This window comes from Salvelinus alpinus, chromosome 27, assembly GCF_045679555.1.
Source record: "Salvelinus alpinus chromosome 27, SLU_Salpinus.1, whole genome shotgun sequence".
In the NCBI taxonomy this organism is placed as follows: Eukaryota; Metazoa; Chordata; class Actinopteri; order Salmoniformes; family Salmonidae; genus Salvelinus; species Salvelinus alpinus.
The window spans coordinates 19,205,601-19,214,252 of NC_092112.1; positions in this window are offsets into that span (position 1 = coordinate 19,205,601).

Below are 8,652 nucleotides of genomic sequence, written 5' to 3' on the forward strand. Positions count from 1 at the left end.
TCAGACCCTTTACTCAGGACTTTGTTGAAGTACCTTTGGCAGCAATTACAGTCTCAAGTCTTCTTGGGTATGACGCTACAAGCTTGGCACACCTGTATTTGGGGAGTTTCTCCCATTCTTCTCTGTCAGGTTGGATGGGAAGCGTCGCTGCACAGCTCTTTTCAAGTCTCTCCAGAGATGTTCAATCGGGTTCAAGTCCGGGCTCTGGCTGGGCCACTCAAGGACATTCAGAGACTTGTCCCGAAGCCACTCCTGCGTTGTCTTGGCTGTGTGCTTAGGGTCTTTGACCTGTTGGAAGGTGAACCTTCGCCCCAGTCTGAGGTCCTGAGCGCTCTGGAGCAGGTTTTCATCAAGGATCTCTCTGTACTTTGCTCCGTTCATCTTTCCCTCGATCCTGACTAGTCTCCCAGTCCCTGCCGCTCAAAAACATCCCCACAGCATGGTGCTGTCACCACCATGCTTCACCATAGGGATGGTGTCAGGTTTCCTCCAGACGTGACGCTTAGCATTCAGGCCAAAGTGTTCAGTCTTGGATTCATCAGAACAGAGAATCTTGTTTCTCATGGTCAGAGAGTCTTTAGATGCCTTTTGGCTAACTCCAAGTGGGCTGTCATGTGCCTTTTACTGAGGAGTGGCTTCCGTCTGGTCACTCTACCATAAAGGCCTGATTGGTGGAGTGCTGCAGAGATGGTTGTCCTTCTGGAATGTTCTCCCATCTCCACAGAGGAACTCTGGAGCTCTGTCAGAGTGACCATCGGGTTCTTGGTCACCTCCCTGACCAAGGCCCTACGCCCCCGATTGCTTAGTTTGGCCTGGTGGACAGCCCTAGGAAGAGTCTTGGTGGTTCCAAATTTCTTCCATTTAAGAATGATGGAGGTCGCTGTGTTCTTGGGACCTTCAATGCTGCAGCAATTTTTTGCTATCCTTCCCCAGACCTGTGCCTCGACACAATCCTGTCTCGGAGCTCTAAGGACAATTCCTTCGACCTCATGGCTTTTGCTTTGACATGCACTGTCAACTTGGGGATCTTGTATAGACAGGTGTGAGCCTTACCAAATCATGTCCAATCAATTGAATTTACCACAGGTTGACTCCAATCAAGTTGTAGAAACATCTCAAGGATGATCAATGGAGACAGAATGCTCCTGAGCTCAATTTCGAGTCTCATGGTAAAGGGTCTTAATAATTATGTAAACATTTCCAAACATTTTCAAATCCTGTTTTCGCCTTGTCATCATGGGGTATTGTGTGTAGATTGATGAGGAAAAAATGTATTTAATCCATTGAAGAATGAGGCTGTAATGGGACAAACAAATGTGGAAAAAGTCAAGGGGTCTGAATACATTTACATTTAAGTCATTTAGCAGACGCTCTTATCCAGAGCGACTTACAAATTGGTGCATTCACCTTATGATATCCAGTGGAACAACCACTTTACAATAGTGCATCTAACTCTTTTAAGGGGGGGGGGGGTTAGAGCGATTACTTTATCCTATCCTAGGTATTCCTTAAAGAGGTGGGGTTTCAGGTGTCTCCGGAAGGTGGTGATTGACTCCGCTGACCTGGCGTCGTGAGGGAGTTTGTTCCACCATTGGGGTGCCAGAGCAGCGAACAGGTTTGACTGGGCTGAGCGGGAACTGTACTTCCTCAGAGGTAGGGAGGCGAGCAGGCCAGAGGTGGATGAACGCAGTGCCCTTGTTTGGGTGTAGGGCCTGATCAGAGCCTGAAGGTACGGAGGTGCCGTTCCCCTCACAGCTCCGTAGGCAAGCACCATGGTCTTGTAGCGGATGCGAGCTTCAACTGGAAGCCAGTGGAGAGAGCGGAGGAGCGGGGTGACGTGAGAGAACTTGGGAAGGTTGAACACCAGACGGGCTGCGGCGTTCTGGATGAGTTGTAGGGGTTTAATGGCACAGGCAGGGAGCCCAGCCAACAGCGAGTTGCAGTAATCCAGACGGGAGATGACAAGTGCCTGGATTAGGACCTGCGCCGCTTCCTGTGTGAGGCAGGGTCGTACTCTGCGAATGTTGTAGAGCATGAACCTACAGGAACGGGTCACCGCCTTGATGTTAGTTGAGAACGACAGGGTGTTGTCCAGGATCACGCCAAGGTTCTTAGCACTCTGGGAGGAGGACACAATGGAGTTGTCAACCGTGATGGCGAGATCATGGAACGGGCAGTCCTTCCCCGGGAGGAAGAGCAGCTCTGTCTTGCCGAGGTTCAGCTTGAGGTGGTGATCCGTCATCCACACTGATATGTCTGCCAGACATGCAGAGATGCGATTCGCCACCTGGTTATCAGAAGGGGGAAAGGAGAAGATTAATTGTGTGTCGTCTGCATAGCAATGATAGCAATGGAGAGACCATGTGAGGATATGACAGAGCCAAGTGACTTGGTGTATAGCGAGAATAGGAGAGGGCCTAGAACAGAGCCCTGGGGGACACCAGTGGTGAGAGCACGTGGTGCGGAGACAGATTCTCGCCACGCCACCTGGTAGGAGCGACCTGTCAGGTAGGACGCAATCCAAGCGTGGGCCGCGCCGGAGATGCCCAGCTCGGAGAGGGTGGAGAGGAGGATCTGATGGTTCACAGTATCAAAGGCAGCCGATAGGTCTAGAAGGATGAGAGCAGAGGAGAGAGAGTTAGCTTTAGCAGTGCGGAGCGCCTCCGTGACACAGAGAAGAGCAGTCTCAGTTGAATGACTAGTCTTGAAACCTGACTGATTTGGATCAAGAAGGTCATTCTGAGAGAGATAGCAGGAGAGCTGGCCAAGGACGGCACGTTCAAGAGTTTTGGAGAGAAAAGAAAGAAGGGATACTGGTCTGTAGTTGTTGACATCGGAGGGATCGAGTGTAGGTTTTTTCAGAAGGGGTGCAACTCTCGCTCTCTTCAAGACGGAAGGGACGTAGCCAGCGGTCAAGGATGAGTTGATGAGCGAGGTGAGGTAAGGGAGAAGGTCTCTGGAAATGGTCTGGAGAAGAGAGGAGGGGATAGGGTCAAGCGGGCAGGTTGTTGGGCGGCCGGCCGTCACAAGACGCGAGATTTCATCTGGAGAGAGAGGGGAGAAAGAGGTCAAAGCACAGGGTAGGGCAGTGTGAGCAGAACCAGCGGTGTCGTTTGACTTAGCAAACGAGGATCGGATGTCGTCGACCTTCTTTTCAAAATGGTTGACGAAGTCATCCGCAGAGAGGGAGGAGGGGGGGGAGGGGGAGGAGGATTCAGGAGGGAGGAGAAGGTGGCAAAGAGCTTCCTAGGGTTAGAGGCAGATGCTTAGAATTTAGAGTGGTAGAAAGTGGCTTTAGCAGCAGAGACAGAAGAGGAGAATGTAGAGAGGAGGGAGTGAAAGGATGCCAGGTCCGCAGGGAGGCGAGTTTTCCTCCATTTCCGCTCGGCTGCCCGGAGCCCGGTTCTAATTTCCGAATGCACTGTATGTCATTAATATAGACTAGAGGTCGAATAGATGTTTTGTTGATAGAGCCATTCTTGCAGGCTATTTCTGACTCAGCTTGTACTGCAAATCCATCCAATAAATTTTTGTAAACATTGTGGGATGCTGACTCGGGAGAACAAAGCCTCCTTGATAACTGCAAACCCCCTTATTTCTCAGTTTCCTGTCTGCTGCTTTTGGTAAATCCTATTTATTGTTGTTGCTGAGTTCTTCCCTTTATACAATGAGTCTGGAAATTCCACTCAGCCGGATAACTTACCTGTTCTCCGTGTACTCTGACAGGCTGCCCGTAATTAATATTCAGGCACAGGCCTAAGGCAAGACTGGGCCCAAGAATAAAGAAGCCTTTCAATGAGGTGAGGGATTCATTTATTGTCTTTGTTGATTGGGAATGTTTAATCTTCTATTTGCATGTTGGCATATTTTCTTTCACAAGCATTTTACCCTCTGGGCACAGACAACGTCTATTCCACATTGGTTCAATGTCATTTCATTGAAATGGAAACAACGCTGTTTCAACCAGTGTGCACGGTGGGGAGGAACTTATTTGAGGCTTTATTTTGGCATTTATCTGATTTATTCTTTGACAACTTGTTAATACTCAAATATAAGCCAGATAAACTAGTCTAGTTTGTTTTTCCGGATGATTAGGAATCCACTGTTTTGGCAGGGGTTGTGCAAATTAGATTTTCTCAACACTGTAACTGAACAAACAAATCTTTATTTGCCACAACCAGGACACAATGTTGTGAACCTAATGGCCGACGCCCTTTTGAGTGAACGAATTCCCTAAAATGACTTTATTGTCAGTAGACACACCTGGCTGCTTTTGTGTCCTGTGACAAGAAGCAGATGTAAGACTCCGGGGCTGTATGTATCAAGCATCTCAGACTAGGAGTGCTGACCAAGATTATTTCCAGCAACATCAAACTGTTTTAGAGACTGACGGACAGGGTCTGGTAGTGCTCCAGTCCTCCCTGTCAGAATAAGCAACAGAGAACTTGGAAACATATCAACTCCTGTAGATATGGAACTATGGTTGTTGTGAGTAACCTAATTAATGTTCCTTTAACTCTGCATTCTAGTGAGTTTATACAAACTTTTATCTCCTACCATTCTGATAGATTTGAGACTGTCCGAAAACGTGGTTGTAATGTTAATAATTTAATTTGGTTGTTATTCCATTGGTTTACCTCGATGCAGATGCCCCAGGGGCAGAGTGACCCACTCATTGAATATGGAGGTTTTAAATGTTAGAACAATCACCAGTAAAACCTTTCTCATGAATGACCTCATTACTGAGCGCAAAGTTGATTGCATGTTTTTCACTGAAACATGACTGTGTAGTCAGACTGTAGTGCCGCTCTTATTGAAACCTCCCCCCCAGACTACAGCTTTTCATACTCTATCAGAAAAGGGAAAAGGGTGAGAGGACAGCTTCTATTTTTACTAATGCTCTCAGTTGTAAGGACATTTCGTTTGGCGACTTTGGGTCTTTTGAGCATCTTGCTACACTGTTTAAATGTCAGCCACCAGTGCTGGCTATAACCCTGTATAGGCCACCTAAGCACTGCCCCACTTTCTTTACTGATTTCTCTGAAGTATTGTCTATTGTCCTTGAGAACTATGATAAAATCATTGTGTTGGGTGATGTTAATATTCATGTTGACAAAGAGACTGACTCCAAGGCCTGTCTGTATTGAATGTATTAATCTTTTGAGCTCTAATCTTTTCATATTTTATTTTCATAGTTTTTTTAATCATTTTTTGTCCTGTAAAGCACATTGCTTTGCATTCCATGTCTTAAATGTGCTGTATAAATACAGCTTGATTTCATTTGACCTAGGATCAGGGCACTATCCACAAAGCATATCAGAGGAGGAGTGCTGATCTAGGATCAGTTTAGCCTTTTAGATCATAATGAATAAGATTACATGGACAGATGGGACTTGGTAGAACCTAAACCTGCACTCCTACTCTGAGATCCTTTGTGGATATGGGCCCTGGTCCCACTTGTCCATATAATCTCATACATTATGATCTAAAAGGCTGAACTGATCCTAGATCAGCACTCCTACTTTATGACACCTACAACCCCTGGTTAAGGCTACTTCCTCTCTACCCAACCACCCCAACACTGCATGAAAGCATGCATGAGAAGGGATCATGATGGGCAGGTAGGTAGGCACTTCCTCTGTGGTTGGTGGTGTGGCATTTAAAATCAGCAATCTTGAGCAGATACAGTATTTGCACATCCTCTTTTCTAATAAGGTAATAGTCTCATAAGGCCATCCTTGGCTAATAAGATGATAGCCGTCGGAAAAGGCCATTGTGTAGCATGCTACGCAGCATGTGTACTGCACTGACAGTGTGCAGCACATACTGTACCCAGCACAACAGTACAACAGACATCACTGATAAGCCATGGGTCGGCCTGGGAGGGCATAGGCCCACCCACTGGGGAGCCAGGCCCAGCCAATCAGAATTATTTTTTCTCAACAAAAGGGCTTTATTACAGACATAAATACTCCTCAGTTACATCAGTTGTCCGGGTGGCTGGTCTCAGACGATCCTGCAGGTGAAGAAGCCGGAAGTGGAGGTCCAGGGCTGGCGTGGTTACACACGGTCTGCAGTTGTGAGGCCGGTTGGAAGTAATGCCAAATTCTACAAAATTATGTTGGAGGTGGTAGAGAAAGTAGAGAGAAATGGTAGAGGTGGTAGAGAAATGAACATTCAATTCTCTGGCAACAGCTCTGGTGGACATTCCTGCAGTCAGCATGCCAGTTGCACACTCCCTCAAAACTTGAGACATCTGTGGCTTTGCGTTGTGTTACAAAACTGCACATTTTAGAATGGCTTTTTATTGTCCCCAGCACAAGGTGCACCTGTGTAATGATCATGCTGTTTTATCTGTTTCTTGATATGCCACACCTGTCAGGTGGACGGATTATCTTGGCAAAGGAGAAATGCTCACTAACAGGGAAGTAAACAAATTTGTGCACAAAATTTGAGAGAAATAAGCTTTTTGTGTGTATGCAAAATTATCTAATCATGGCATGGGCTTATTCAATGACAGGCATGTCTGTGTTTTTGGACAGCAACACTTCCTCATTGTCAAGAGAACAGCATTTGCTTGCTGGTGTGCTGAGAAACGTGCTGGCTGTTCTAGCTCCCTTTTTTGTGAGGGACATGCATCTTTACAAACTTTTGGTTTTCAGTGTGGATAAATGAAAACTCCTCATTATAAATTGTTCATGCTTTGGAAAAACTATGTTGATAATATTGTTTCTATTACATTATCGGGTGACAGACATGTATTCTGTTGTTGTGAATCAACTAAATTCTTCCAAGGTTTCATTTCTGATTGACTTTCTTGTTTAATTTAAACTACTGTACATATTGTAGCGATACTTACAGTACTGCGCTGTGCACAATAGTTGTGCTGTACTACAGTGCAGTGGATTCGTGAATGTATTCATCCAGCCCTACAGGTGGCAATGTCGCAAAAGAGGACTACAACCTAATTTTCCACTGAAGGGGGGGGGTTCTTTCTTGAAGTGAACACATAGGCAATTGATAAGTTGTAAAGGCACTGAAAAAGAAAACAGTTAGCTCAGGGGCGAAATTGCTTTATAATAACGATTCCAACAGTTGATTTGCGTCGCTACATGCTTCATTGCAGCGAAAGCCGTTAAGTTGTTCGGCGTGTTCGCTACGCCAGGTGTTAGTAGGAGGAAAATGCCATCTTTTTCATGGAGGTAGGAACACATTGTGCTGATGCGGTCGCCTCTTAATTTTCCTTTGAAAATGTATTCAATTTAAACCCAACGTAAAGCATTATTTTGTTGATTTGACACAGCAAACTGCTAGTTGTCAATGTGAGCGTGCCCTTGTAAACAACAGTCAGACTGTGCACGCGACGTTATGTTTTGTTTTCATGAAGATTGCAACATTGTACTTAGCTTCTAGAGCTAACGTTACCTGTTATGACAACAGTTTAACTAGTTACTTAGGTCCAAATGAGTAAATGCAGAATAAAGACCCTTGCTGTGGCCATTGACATGATGTAGGTATAGTCATGTAACTGTTCACACGTTTCAGCTTTTAGTTCATTCCTTTGGGTTGTGTAGATAGTCGTATGTGGTTACTGTATATTATTACAATGGAGACAGTTCAGCTTTTTTAGGACAAGTCTGTGTAATGTAGTCCATCCCTGTCAGGTTTGTGAAAAACAACATGTAAACGCCAAGGCGTTTATTGGTCCAGGCTGACATCCTAGTCTCAAGTCATACAAGTGTGTATTCTAACCATTACAATAATTATGCTAACTGTTGCAGAGTACCTACTATATATAAAAGCAACAAGGCCCTATTTACAATTGTGTAACAGTCAAATATGAACCATGTGATAAGTAGATTAAATCCTGGCAACTGTGGCACGATTTGGCCTACTGTCCCTTCAGGTAGCCTAAATGTGTCCATTTTTAAGTCTCTGCCCTGATGGGAATGGCTTCGGCCTGCAGGTTGGTTGGTTAAAGTGCAGAGAGGACTGCATTCCTGCATATAGTGAGCTGCTTGTTCACAGCCCAGGTTGCACAGGGAGAAGCTGCAGTGGCCTGGCCTGGGGTAGAGGTGCACACAAAGAGCCTCTGTCTGTGTCAAGCAGAGAAGTATCCAGGCAGGCTGGGAACACACCTTTCACACAGCCTGATTAGGTTACAACCCCCCCCCCCCCCCCCCCCCACACACACACACACACACACACACACATACTACTAACCTACCTACACCCATCCTGTGTGTATTGTGGAAAAGGATGCTAGTGTACAGGATTAGTGAACATGACAGGTGGAAACTGGTCTTGCCACCTCGACCAGTAGGGAGCTGTTGTATGAAAAGCTATGGTCTCTTCTCTTGACTCAATGGGTGTTATGTGTTTTGTGCTTTAAATGACAGTGTGTCCCACCTTCCAATATGAATCAAAGTCTGGATATCTCATCAGAGATGAGTCTGCAGTATTTCAATCCATCACTCTAAAAATGTGGGGAAAACATGCTGCTTCAATGGCTATGACTGCTTTATTATAGTTAATCAGTCTACTACATAACTTACCTGCCATGTCTCTGGTACTAATCCTAGTGTGTGTGTGTGTGTGTGTGTGTGTGTGTGTGTGTGTGTGTGTGTGTGTGTGTGTGTGTGTGTGTTGGCC